This window comes from Oncorhynchus nerka, unplaced genomic scaffold (genome assembly GCF_034236695.1).
Source record: "Oncorhynchus nerka isolate Pitt River unplaced genomic scaffold, Oner_Uvic_2.0 unplaced_scaffold_4721, whole genome shotgun sequence".
Lineage (NCBI taxonomy): Eukaryota > Metazoa > Chordata > Actinopteri > Salmoniformes > Salmonidae > Oncorhynchus > Oncorhynchus nerka.
The window spans coordinates 1-14,859 of record NW_027036583.1 but is presented as its reverse complement, the minus strand read 5'-3'; the positions used below and the strand labels follow the sequence as shown (position 1 = coordinate 14,859).

The following is a 14,859-nucleotide window of genomic DNA, read 5'->3' as shown; positions in this document are numbered from 1 at the left end:
CTCCCCAGGTTGTGTGACTGTAGTCCAGTCAGTCAGGGTTATAGTGATGATGATGATGTCTCTCCCAGGTTGTGTGACTGTAGTCCAGTCAGTCAGGGTTATAGTGATGATGATGATGATGTCTCTCCCAGGTTGTGTGACTGTAGTCCAGTCAGTCAGGGTTATAGTGATGATGATGATGTCTCTCCCAGGTTGTGTGACTGTAGTCCAGTCAGTCAGGGTTATAGTGACGATGATGATGATGATGTCTCTCCCCAGGTTGTGTGACTGTAGTCCAGTCAGTCAGGGTTATAGTGATGATGATGATGATGATGATGTCTCTCCCCAGGTTGTGTGACTGTAGTCCAGTCAGTCAGGGTTATAATGATGATGATGATGATGTCTCTCCCCAGGTTGTGTGACTGTAGTCCAGTCTCAGGTCACTCTGAAGGTGACAGAGGGAAACTCCACCTGTATAAAAGCCGAACTCTCCGCCTCTTTCTCCATCACCTATGACACAGCCAACGGCACGGTAAACTACATCCCCCACAATCCTCTCCGGCTTAGAGAAACACAGATTGTACTTTTGATAATGTCCTGAACATAAGTCTCTCTTCCCAAGACCATTGTGTGCGTGAGTTTGGGCCAACGATACTATCCTGAACATGTTTTAAATGTACAAACTTCTTCACTCCAGCGTACGGTGATGGTGCCCCTCCCAGGTTCGGCGGTGGTGGGTGTGGCCAGCTCGTGTGGGGGTGACGGCCGCTCCCCCTCGCTCGTGGCGTTGTTCGGGGATGGCCACGCCCTGGGCCTCAGCTTCTCATCCAATGTCAGTCTGTACAGCGTCGCTAACCTTACCCTGCAGTACAACCTCAGTGATGTCTCTACCTTCCCAGAGGCCAACAGCACTGGTGAGAAAGAGACACACACACACACACACACACATACATACTAACACACGGAGTCACGCTTCACACACACACACACACACACACACACACACATATACTAACACACGGAGTCACGCTTCACACACACACACACACATACTAACACAGGGAGTCACGCTTCACACATACATACATATACATACATACTGCCTGCCTCACGTCCTCCCTAACACACACATACTAACACACACTAACACACGGAGTCACACTTACACACACACACACATGCACACACACACACACATACTAACACACGGAGTCACGCTTCACACACACACATACCACACACACATACTAACACACGGAGTCACGCTCACACACACACACACACACACACACACTAACACACGGAGTCATGCTTCACACACACACACTAACACACACTTACACGAGTCACACACACTAACACACGGAGTCATGCTTCACACACACACATACATACTAACACACGGAGTCATGCTTCACACACACACACACATACATACTAACACACGGAGTCATGCTTCACACACACACACACACACACACATACTAACACACGGAGTCATGCTTCACACACACACATACATACACACACATACTAAGCACATGGAGTCACACTTCACACACACACATACATACTAACACATGGAGTCACGCTTCACACACACACACACACACATACTAACACACGGAGTCACGCTTCACACACACACACACACACACACACATACTAACACACGGAGTCATGCTTCACACACACACACACACACACATACTAACACACAGACGTCATGGATTACACATTTGATTTCTGACACACTAGAGTCACGTCTGTTTTCACACACACACACACTGTGGACACATACTAACCTCTGTAGGGATGGTTCACACAACACACACCTACAGATGTATCAGCGCCTCACCTGTCATTGTGGGAGGAGCCAATGTGTCTTGTCTGTTCTCAAACAGATGTGGTAACGATGGAGGCCTACATGAGGGATGGTTCTAGGGCCCCACCTACAGATGTATCCGCCACCAACACCTGGGAGGAGCCCCCAATCTCACCCTTGCTCTAAACGTGCACTATGGAGGCCTAATTTGGGAGACACTTAGCACCACTGACCATCAATGCACCGCCACCAACAACTGTTTACTGACCATCAACCATTAATGGACTGTTTTTGATTTCTGACCAATTAACAACTGTTTCTCACTGACCATCAACCATTAACAACTGTTTACTGACCATCAACACCACCTAACAACTGTTTACTGACCATCAACCATTAACAACTGTTTAGGACCATCAACCATTAACAACTGTTTACTGACCATCAACCATTAACAACTGTTTACTGACCATCAACCATTAACAACTGTTTACCACCATCAACCATTAACAACTGTTTACTGACCCCATCAACCAAGTGCTTCTTTGTTTACTGACCATCAACCATTAACAACTGTTTGGGACCATCAACCATTAACAACTGTTTACTGACCATCAACCATTAACAACTGTTTACTGACCATCAACCATTAACAACTGTTTACTGACCATCAACCATTAACAACTGTTTACTGACCATCAACCATTAACAACTGTTTACTGACCATCAACCATTAACAACTGTTTACTGACCATCAACCATTAACAACTGTTTACTGACCATCAACCATTAACAACTGTTTACTGACCATCAACCATTAACAACTGTTTATTGACCATGAACCATTAACAACTGTTTACTGACCATCAACCATTAACAACTGTTTACTGACCATCAACCATTAACAACTGTTTATTGACCATCAACCATTAACAACTGTTTACTGACCATCAACCATTAACAACTGTTTATTGACCATCAACCATTAATTCCTTTACTGTTTACTGACCATCAACTTATTAACAGTATGTTTACCCGTGACTGGTCAACCATATGAACAACTGTTTGACCATCAACACTTTGGTTATTCCTTTACATGTTTGACTTTGACCAGTTAACTTATTGTGTTTCAATGAACAGTATCAGGGTATTGACCCGTGTTGTGTGAAAGCTGGTCTGAACAGTATGATATTGACCCGTGTTGTGTTGTGTGATAGCTGGTCTGAACAGTATGAGGGTATTGACCCGTGTTGTGTGATAGCTGGTCTGAACAGTATGGGATTATTGACCCGTGTTGTGTTGTGTAAGCTGGTCTGAACAGTATGAGGGTGATAGCTGGTCTGGCCATTGACCCGTGTTATGTGATAGCTGGTCTGAACAGTATGAGGGTATTGACCCGTGTTATGTGATAGCTGGTCTGAACAGTCTGAGGTGTTGTGTGATGACCCGTGTTGTGTTGTGTGATAGCTGGTCTAGACAGTATGAGGGTGATGACCCGTGTTGTGTTGTGTGATAGCTGGTCTGAACAGTATGAGTGTTGTGTTGACCCGTGTTGTGTTGTGTGATAGCTGGTCTAACAGTATGAGGTATTGACCCGCGTTGTGTTGTGTGATAGCTGGTCTGAACAGTATGAGGTATTGACCCGTGTTGTGTGATGGCTGGTCTGAACAGTATGAGGGTATTGACCCGTGTTGTGTTGTGTGATAGCTGGTCTGAACAGTATGAGGGTATTGACCCGTGTTGTGTTGTCTGTGTGGGGTGATGGCTGGTCTGAACAGTATGAGGGGTGATGACCCGTGTTGTGTGATAGCTGGTCTGAACAGTCTGAGGTATTGACCCGTGTTGTGTGATAGCTGGTCTGAACAGTATGAGGGTATTGACCCGTGTTGTGTTGTGTGTGATAGCTGGTCTGAACAGTATGAGGGTATTGACCCGTGTTGTGTTGTGTGATGGCTGGTCTGAACAGTATGAGGGTATTGACCCGTGTTGTGTGATAGCTGGTCTGAACAGTATGGGGTATTGACCCGTGTTGTGTTGTGTGATAGCTGGTCTGAACAGTATGAGGTATTGACCCGTGTTGTGTTGTGTGATAGCTGGTCTGAACAGTATGAGGTATTGACCCGTGTTGTGTGATAGCTGGTCTGAACAGTATGAGGGTATTGACCCGTGTTGTGTGATAGCTGGTCTGAACAGTATGAGGTAATGACCCGTGTTGTGTTGTGTGATAGCTGGTCTGAACAGTATGAGGGTATTGACCCGTGTTGTGTGTGTGATAGCTGGTCTGAACAGTCTGAGGGTATTGACCCGTGTTGTGTTGATAAACTGGTCTGAACAGTATGAGGGTATTGACAACAGTATGAGGTTTGACCACGTGTTGTGTTGTGTGATAGCTGGTCTGAACAGTATGGGGGGTATGACCCGTGTTGTGTTGTGTGATAGCTGGTCTGAACAGTATGAGGTATTGACCCGTGTTGTGTTGTGTGATAGCTGGTCTGAACAGTCTGAGGGTATTGACCCGTGTTGTGTGATAGCTGGTCTGAATAGTATGAGGGTATTGACCCGGGTTGTGTTGTGTGATAGCTGGTCTGAACAGTATGAGGGTATTGACCCGGGTTGTGTGATAGCTGGTCTGAACAGTATGAGGTATTGACCCGTGTTGTGTGATAGCTGGTCTGAACAGTATGAGGGTATTGACCCGTGTTGTGTTGTGTGATAGCTGGTCTGAACAGTATGAGGGTATTGACCCGTGTTGTGTGAAAGCTGGTCTGAACCGTCTGTTCTGTTCTTCCCAGAGAGTGTGTGTACTGCTGACCAGGCTTCACCACAGCCCGCCTCCACCTCCACCACCACAGCCCCCGCCCCGTCCCCACCCCCTGGAACCCCTAACCAGGGCAGCTACTCTGTCTCCAATAGCAACGGGACCGTCTGTCTGCTGGCCCGCATGGCACTGCAGCTCAACACATCTCCCACTTCTCTGCCTCACAGAATAAAGTAACACACACACACATGTACACACACACTCATGCACACACACACACTCATGCACACACACACTCATGCACACACTCATGCACACACACTCATGCACACACACACTCATACACACACACATTCATACACACACACACTCATGCACACAAACACACACACTCACCCTCATGTACACGCACACTCACACACACACACTCATGTACACTCACACACACACTGTCCCAGTAACACACAATAACCTATCCCTCTCCTGCTCATTGACAGACTATCCAGAGTAGTAAACCTGCTGCCCAATCAGACAAGCAGCTCAGGATCATGTGACCCCACCAGCGCCACCCTGGTGCTGACACAGAACAGTGCCAACCTCAGCTTCCTGTTTACTCTGGTGACATCATCACTCTACCGTTTACCTGTCTGTCAGTCTTTTACACTTTTGTCTGTCTGCCTCCTGCCTCCCTGGTTATCAGTCTGTCTGTCTCCCTGTCTGTCTCCCTGTCTGTCTGTCTCCCTGTCTGTCTGTCTCCCTGTCTGTCGGTCTCTTTACCTATCTGTCTGACTGGTTATCAGTCTGTCTGTCTCCCTGTCTGTTTACCTGTCTGTCTGCCTCCCTGCCTGTCTGGTTATCAGTCTGTCTCTTTACCTGTCTGCCTGACTGGTTATCAGTCTGTCTCTTTACCTGTCTGCCTGACTGGTTATCAGTCTGTCTGTCTGTCAATTCTCTCTCCTCTCCTCTGTGGCTGATGTTGTTTCTTGTCTTTCCAGAACACCACGTCTAACAGGTACCACCTGACTGGTCTGTCTGTGGTAGCAGCTTGGTCTGATATGACAGGTTAGTGTTTCCTCTGTTATCAATAGTGTCCATATAGACCAAACAGTACCAGTATGTTACACTGATGATCGGTCTCTTCAGGACTGAGATGATATATACTACCACTCACCTTTACTACCACTCACCTTTACTACCACTCACCTTTACTACCACTCACCTTTACTACCACTCACCTTTACTACCACTCACCTTTACTACCACTCACCTTTACCACCACTCACCTTTACCACCACTCACCTTTACCACCACTCACCTTTACCACCACTCACCTTTACCACCACTCACCTTTACCACCACTCACCTTTACCACCACTCACCTTTACCACCACTCACCTTTACCACCACTCACCTTTACTACCACTCACCTTTACTCCCTCGCCTGTCCTCTCTCTCTGTCCCTCTCTCTCTGTCCCTCTCTCTCTGTCCCTCTCTCTGTCTCTCTCTCTCTGTCTCTCTCTATCCCTCGCTCTGTCCCTCTCTCTCTGTCCCTCTCTCTTTCTCTGTCCCTCTCTCTTTCTCTATCCCTCTCCCTCTCTCTCTGTCCCTCTCTCTCTGTCCCTCTCTCTCTGTCCCTCTCTCTCTGTCCCTCTCTCTCTGTCCCTCTCTCTCTGTCCCTCTCTCTCTGTCTCTATCCCTCTCTCTATCCCTCTCTCCCTCTCTCTGTCCCTCTCTCTGTCCCTCTCTCTGTCCCTCTCTCTGTCCCTCTCTCTGTCCCTCGCCCTCTCTCTGTCCCTCTCTCTGTCCCTCTCTCTGTCCCTCTCTCGCTCTCTCTCTGTCCCTCTCTCGCTCTCTCTCTGTCCCTCTCTCGCTCTCTCTCTGTCCCTCTCTCGCTCTCTCTCTGTCCCTCTCTCGCTCTCTCTCTGTCCTCTCTCGCTCTCTCTCTGTCCCCCTCTCGCTCTCTCTCTGTCCCCCTCTCGCTCTCTCTCTGTCCCTCTCTCTGTCGCTCTCTCTCTGTCCCTCTCGCTCTCTCTCTGTCCCTCTCTCTGTCCCTCTCTCTCTCTCTCTCTTTCTCTCTGTTGAATAATTACTGTTCCATAACAATGTTTGGATCTCTGTTCACCTCTACCTCTCTACACTTCCTCTCTCTCTCTCCCTCCCTCCAGCCCCGTTCAACACCAGTAACAGTAGTCTGGACTACCTGCGTGGCTCCCTGGGGCGTAGCTACATGTGTAGTTCAGAACAGACTCTGGCTGTAGACCAGAACTTTTCCCTCAACACCTTCCACCTGCAGGTCCAGCCCTTTGGCATCACCAGAGGACAGTTTGCACAAGGTACCGGATATGATCTAATCTAGCGTTCTCCCTCTCTACACTGTCATATAATCTATCTATCATCTCTCCTCTCCTTTCATATGATTTCTCTTCTCCCTCTCTCTCTACCCTTTCATATGATCTATCCATCTCTCCTCTCTCTCTCTACCCTTTCATATGTTCTATCCATCTCCTCTCTCTCTCTACCCTTTCATATGATCTATACATCTCCTCTCTCTCTCTACCCTTTCATATGATCTATCCATCTCTCCTCTCTCTCTACCCTTTCATATGATCTATCCATCTCTCCTCTCTCTCTCTACCCTTTCATATGTTCTATCCATCTCCTCTCTCTCTCTACCCTTTCATATGATCTATACATCTCCTCTCTCTCTCTACCCTTTCATATGATCTATCCATCTCTCCTCTCTCTACCCTTTCATATGATCTATCCATCTCTCCTCTCTCTCTCTACCCTTTCATATGATCTATCCATCTCTCCTCTCTCTCTCTACCCTTTCATATGATCTATCCATCTCTCCTCTCTCTCTACCCTTTCATATGTTCTATCCATCTCTCCTCTCTCTCTACCCTTTCATATGATCTATCCATCTCTCTCCTCTCTCTCTACCCTTTCATATGATCTATCCATCTCTCTCCTCTCTCTCTCTACCCTTTCATATGATCTATCCATCTCTCCTCTCTCTCTACCCTTTCATATGATCTATCCATCTCTCTCCTCTCTCTCTCTACCCTTTCATATGATCTATACATCTCCTCTCTCTCTCTACCCTTTCATATGATCTATCCATCTCTCTCCTCTCTCTCTCTACCCTTTCATATGATCTATCCATCTCTCCTCTCTCTCTACCCTTTCATATGTTCTATCCATCTCCTCTCTCTCTACCCTTTCATATGATCTATCCATCTCTCCTCTCTCTCTACCCTTTCATATGATCTATCCATCTCCTCTCTCTCTACCCTTTCATATGATCTATCCATCTCCTCTCTCTCTACCCTTTCATATGATCTATCCATCTCCTCTCTCTCTACCCTTTCATATGTTCTATCCATCTCCTCTCTCTCTACCCTTTCATATGATCTATCCATCTCTCCTCTCTCTCTACCCTTTCATATGATCTATACATCTCCTCTCTCTCTCTACCCTTTCATATGATCTATCCATCTCTCCTCTCTCTCTCTACCCTTTCATATGATCTATCCATCTCCTCTCTCTCTACCCTTTCATATGATCTATACATCTCCTCTCTCTCTCTACCCTTTCATATGATCTATCCATCTCTCTCCTCTCTCTCTACACTTTCATATGATCTACCATCTTTCACCCTTTCATATGATCTATCCATCTCTCACTCTCTCTCTACCCTTTCATATGATCTATCCATCTCTCTCCTCTCTCTACCCTTTCATATGATCTATCCATCTCTCTCTCTCTCTCTACCCTTTCATATGATATCTCTTCTCCTCTCTCTCTCTACCCTTTCATATGATCTATCCATCTCTCTCCTCTCTCTCTACCCTTTCATATGATCTATCCATCTCTCCTCTCTCTCTACCCTTTCATATGATCTATCCATCTCTCCTCTCTCTCTCTACCCTTTCATATGATCTATCCATCTCTTCCTCTCTCTACCCTTTCATATGATCTATCCATCTTTCTACCCTTTCATATGATCTATCCATCTATGATCTATCCATCTCTCTCTCTCTCTACCCTTTCATATGATCTATACATCTCTCCTCTCTCTCTACCCTTTCATATGATCTATCCATCTCTCTCCTCTCTACTTTCTATAATCTACCCTTTCATATGATCTATCCATCTCTCCTCTCTCTCTCTACCCTTTCATATGATCTATCCATCTCTCTCCTCTCTCTCTACCCTTTCATATGATCTATCATCTCTCCTCTCTCTACCCTTTCATACCCTTTCATATGATCTATCCATCTCTCCTCTCTCTCTCTACCCTTTCATATAATCTATCCATCTCTCTCCTCTCTCTCTCTACCCTTTCATATGCTCTATCCATCTCTCCTCTCTCTCTACCCTTTCATATGATCTATCCATCTCTCCTCTCTCTCTACTCATATGATCCATCTACCCTTTCATATGATCTATCCATCTCTCTCCTCTCTCTCTACCCTTTCATATGATCTATCCATCTCTCTCTCTCTCTCTCTCTACCCTTTCATATAATCTATCATCTCTCCTCTCTCTCTACCCTTTCATATGATCTATCCATCTCCCCTCTCTCTCTCTACCCTTTCATATGATCTATCCATCTCTCTCCTCTCTCTCTCTACCCTTTCATATGATCTATCCATCTCTCTCCTCTCTCTCTCTACCCTTTCATATGATCTATGATCTATCCACCCTTTCTCTCCATCTCTCTCTCTCTCTCTACCCTTTCATATGATCTATCCATCTCTCCTCTCTCTCTCTACCCTTTCATATGATCTATCCATCTCTCTCCTCTCTCTCTACCCTTTCATATGATCTATCCATCTCTCCTCTCTCTCTCTACCCTTTCATATAATCTATCCATCTCTCCTCTCTCTCTCTACCCTTTCATATGATCTATCCATCTCTCTCCTCTCTCTCTACCCTTTCATATGATCTATCCATCTCTCCTCTCTCTCTCTACCCTTTCTCTATCCATCTCTCATCATATGATCTACCCTCCATCTGATCTATCCATCTCCTCTCTCTCTACCCTTTCATATGATCTATCCATCTCCCCTCTCTCTCTCTACCCTTTCATATGATCTATCCATCTCTCTCCTCTCTCTCTCTACCCTTTCATATGATCTATCCATCTCTCTCTCTCTCTCTCTACCCTTTCATATGATCTATCCATCTCCCCTCTCTCTCTCTACCCTTTCATATGATCTATCCATCTCTCTCTCTCTCTCTACCCTTTCATATGATCTATCCATCTCTCTCCTCTCTCTCTACCCTTTCATATGATCTATCCATCTCTCCCTCTCTCTCTCTACCTTTCATATGATCTATCCATCTCTCCTCTCTCTACCCTTTCATATGATCTATCCATCTCCTCCTCTCTCTCTCTACCCTTTCATATGATCTATCCATCTCTCCTCTCTCTCTCTACCCTTTCATATGTCAATCTCTCCTTGATTAGACCCTTTCATATAATTTCCATCTTAATAATCTCTACCCTTTCATATGATCTATCCATCTCTTTCTAGTCTCTACCCTTTCATACACTATCCATCTCTCCTCTGTCTCTCTACCCTTTCATATGTTCTATCCATCTCCCCTTCTCTCTACGTTCATATGATCTATCCATCTCAGAGGAAAAAGTACCCTTTCATATGTTCTATCCATCTCTCCTCTTCTTACACTTTCATGTTCTATCCATCTCGATGAGCCTTCAGTCAGCTACATTTCATATGATCTATCATCTGTTTTCTTTCTCTACCCTTTCATATGTTCTATCCCCCTCTCCCCTCCATCTCCCTCTACACTTTCATATGATCTATCCATCCTCTCCCTACACTTAGATCATCCCCCTCTGATTAGAAGTTCTGTAGTTTATTTAATAATGTCCCTACATAGAATCAGGCTAGTTTCTAGTGCACTACAACAGACACTATCCTCTCAACAACTCTTCAAGTCGACTCCCTCATCAGTGATGTCATCACTCAGAGGAGAAAAGTGCAAAGTCATCCCAAATCTTGTTCTTAAATAAATGTTTATTCCAGTTACGATGAGCTTCAGTCAGCAACATAAATCTCACATGAGTTACATCTGTTTTTCTTTTTCTCCCTCCACATCCCCTCTCCCTCCACATCCTCCTCTCCCTCCACCATCCCCCTCTCCCTCCACATCCCTCCCTCTCCCTCCACATCCTCCTCCACATCCCTCCCTCTCCCTCCTCCCTCCTCTCCCATCCCTCCCTCTCCCTCCACATCCCTCCCTCTCCCTCCACATCCCTCCCTCTCCCTCCACATCCCTCCCTTCTCCCTCCACATCCCTCCCTCTCCCCTCCACATCCCTCCCTCTCCCTCCATCCCCCTCCACCCCCCCTCCCCCCCTCTCCCTCCCTCTGCGGAGGAGTGTCAGTTGGATCAGGACAGCATGTTGATTCCCATCGTCGTGGGAGCTGCTCTGGCCCGGCCTGGTTCTCATCGTTCTCATCCCGCTTACCTCATCGGCAGGAAGAGGCCATGCTGGATACCAGACCATCTGAGAACACTGACACACACCTTATGTGTATCAAACAGCACCTATTCCCTATATGGTGCACTACTTTTGACCAGAGGTCTATGTGGATTCTGGTCAAACTTAGTGCACAATATAGGGAGTCTTTTCAGGCAGACTGCAGAGAGCCGGACGCTCAACCAACCACTGCTACTAATGTCTGACTGGACCATGTACAAACCAGGCCCTCTCTGCAGTGTGTCTGTGTCTCTGTGTCTGTCTGTCTGTGTATTGTTATTCACAGCAACCAACCACTGCTACTAATGACTGACTGGACCATGTACAAACCAGGCCCTGTCTGCAGTGTGTGTGTGTCTGTCTGTCTGTCTGTGTGTTGTTATTCACAGCAACTCATCCTCTGCTACCTACTAACAGACTAGTGCCTGGTCAAACCTACCTTCCCCCTCGTCTCTCTGTCTCTAGCCCATCTCTACTGCAGCTGGCTCAGTATACCCTTTTAGTTCTGATATCATTTCATGTTTGACTTGGGTGGATTCTCGCTTTAAACAGAATTTAAAGATTTTTCTTTTTCTTAAATTGCAGTTTTTTTGTGTAAATTTAAATGAATCCGATATTAAATTATATAGTATTCAACTCTTATGGAAGAGTGGGTCTTTCCTAGAAGCACGTTTTGTGATGGACTCAACAAGCTTCCCTTCCTTCCTCATCTCCTTTCCTTCAGGACCGCCATCTTTTCTATGACATCACCTTAGGGAGGTCTGAAGACTCCTGTGAGGGAACACAAAGGGAAACTTGAATGTCTAACACCTCCTCCTCTCTGGTCAGAAATACTGAGCGGATTATGTTGTAGGTCACAGGAGCATTTGAAAGGCCTTGTGGGTGGGGGGGGGGGGGGATTGTGTGTTTTGTGGTTTTACTGCGTTTCATAACAAAAGGTTGTGGACGCTGTCGGACTGAGGAATAGAACAAGGTTAAGGTTGTTTCATGATGGATGTGTTGAACTGGTGTGTAATATCGTTTAGCTCCTTCCCTTGACCTGGTGTGTAATATCGTTTAGCTCCTCCCTTTGACCTGGTGTGTAATATCGTTTAGCTCCTCCCTTTGACCTGGTGTGTAATATCGTAAAGCTCCTCCCCTTGACCTGGTGTGTAATATCGTAAAGCTCCTCCCCTCTCCTCCCATGAGATTGTGTTCATCCATTGTAGCGAGTTGATCTTTTTTATTTTTGTAGAGAATGTTTTGATCATTTTTCTATTATGCGTCTTGCTAAGTTCAATAAAAGACATCTGAAACACCTTTTCTTCTGCTTCCTGAGTCGAGAATAGATGGGGTTTGTAGTTCCCAGCACTAGAGATTTACAGGGACTACAAAAGTAGCAGAAAGAACAGACTGGGGGGGGAGAGAAGAGTCAGTAGTTAATTTAATAATGTCTGGTGTACAGAGAATCAGGCTAGTTTCTAGTGCACTACAACAGACACTATCCTTCATGTACAACAACGCTTCAAGTCGACTTCCCAACGTCATCAGTGATGTCATCACTCAGAGGAGAAAAGTGCAAAGTCATAGAATCCAAATCTTGTTCTTAAATAAATGTTTATTCCAGTTAAGATTAGCTTCAGTCAGCAACATTAATCTCACATGAGTTACATCTCAATTGGCACCCTATTCCCTATATAGTGCACTATTTTAGACCAGGGCCCTATTCCCTATATATAGTGCACTACTTTTGTAGGGAATAGGGTGCCATTTGGGGGACACAATGGAATCCTCAGTTAGCAGGGTGCGAGTTAACATTACACTCCTAACTACATTCAGGTCTACATGAACTATCTAGCTACATGTGTACATTCAGGTCTACATGAACTATCTAGCTACATGTGTACATTTAGGTCTACATGAACTATCTAGCTACATGTGTACATTCAGGTCTACATGAACTATCTAGCTACATGTAGACAATAACTATCTAGCTACATGTGTACATTCAGGTCTACATTAACTATCTAGCTGCATGTGTACATTCAGGTCTACATTAACTATCTAGCTACATGTGTACATTCAGGTCTACATGAACCAATAGGTCCAGGGCTGGTTTCCCCCAATGCAGATGAACACCAACGCTGGACTAAAACTCATGTTGAATTCCTGCATCTCTACAGTGCAGCCGCCGTTTGATGAATGACACCCAGCGACGTCACTCATTAAGACGACATCAGTCTGGTATCGTCCACTGCTGTCCGCGCGTCATTAAGACGACATCAGTCTGGTAACGTCCACTGCTCTCCGCGCGTCATTAAGACGACATCAGTCTGGTAACGTCCTCTGCTGTCCGCGCGTCATTAAGACGACATCAGTCTGGTAACGTCCACTGCTGTCCGCGCGTCATTAAGACGACATCAGTCTGGTAACGTCCACTGCTCTCCGCGCGTCATTAAGACGACATCAGTCTGGTATCGTCCACTGCTCTCCGCGCGTCATTAAGACGACATCAGTCTGGTAACGTCCACTGCTTGTCAGCGCGTCATTAAGACGACATCAGTCTGGTAACGTCCACTGCTGTCAGTCGGGTAACGTCCTCTGTCCGCGCGTCATTAAGACGACATCAGTCTGGTAACGTCCACTGCTGTCCACGGGTCGAGACGATCATCTCTGAATCTCTTTTTACAAAATGTCACTTATTGCCAAACCACACTGCATTTTGAGCGTATTATGTTTTCATGTCCATTGGCTACATATGTTTTATTTCATGTGACTTTCAGTAATGACAATAGTGTAATAGACAAAAGGTTTCATTGACATCTTGGTTGTTAATTATTGTGATAGGCTCATGTTTAACCTGTACCATGTGCCCCCACAGGATAGTTACTCATTAAAGTTGCTGGTACTCATAACACCTTCTTTTCCCCCTAGTAGTCTCCATACATGGTAGTCTACATTGCTACATGGTAGTCATGCTAAAGAGTACAAAACAGTCTAGGACACTCCCAACAGTGAGGGATAGGATCCGAGGAGAGGAGACCATTAAGGAGTGTTGGGACCCAGCCCGGAATGTGTAGTGTGTTTGATTGACAGGTCAGGAGGATGGGGTCAGGACTCCTCAGCGATGATGCGTGTTCGACCGTCTCCTCGGAGCTTGGTGATGGGTTGCCATGGAGGCTTCCCGGGTTCCGTGAAGGATTTTCTGGGAAGCAGCAAGACAAAGGATTAGAGGGATGAACAGAGATCATTATGGTGCACACACACACACACACACACACACAGAGTCTTGTACAGTTAACCTTGTGGGGACACACACAATTTAGTCCCCTCAAAATCCTTTTACCCGAACTGGAACCCATATATTTAACCTTAACCCTAAACCCCTAGAAATATCTAACCCTAACCTTAAAACCTAAACCCCTAGAAATAGCATTTCCCCTCATGGGGACTAACAAAATGTCCCCAGTTTGTCAAATTTGTGTTTGTTTGCTATTCTTGTGGGGACCAGAGTTAAAACACATCCACACACATGTTCATTTCAGAGTGTGTGTGTGTGTGTGTATACCTGCATGAAGGAGTGGCAGTCCTCTACATCGGGGCCTCTGGTCATGTGTTTGAAGCAGTCACAGGCGTCAGGCAGGAACCGCCTGTTGGACCTCAGCCTGCTGGTTCCTTATCAACGCCAGAGCCACACGAACAGAATCTTGTAGAACCCTCGTAGAACAGACAGTCCCAGATACGCAGAACCGTCTGAGGACGAGAACCAAGGAGAGACGAGAGTCAGGCTTAATGGGCCGCA

General features: G+C 45.9%; 1 pseudogene; it reads left to right on the top strand.

Moving 5' to 3' along the window:
- The first annotated feature begins 392 nt into the window (after positions 1-392).
- Positions 393-11,109, top strand: LOC135566488 (lysosome-associated membrane glycoprotein 1-like; annotated as a pseudogene).
- Positions 11,110-14,859: the final 3,750 nt, after the last annotated feature.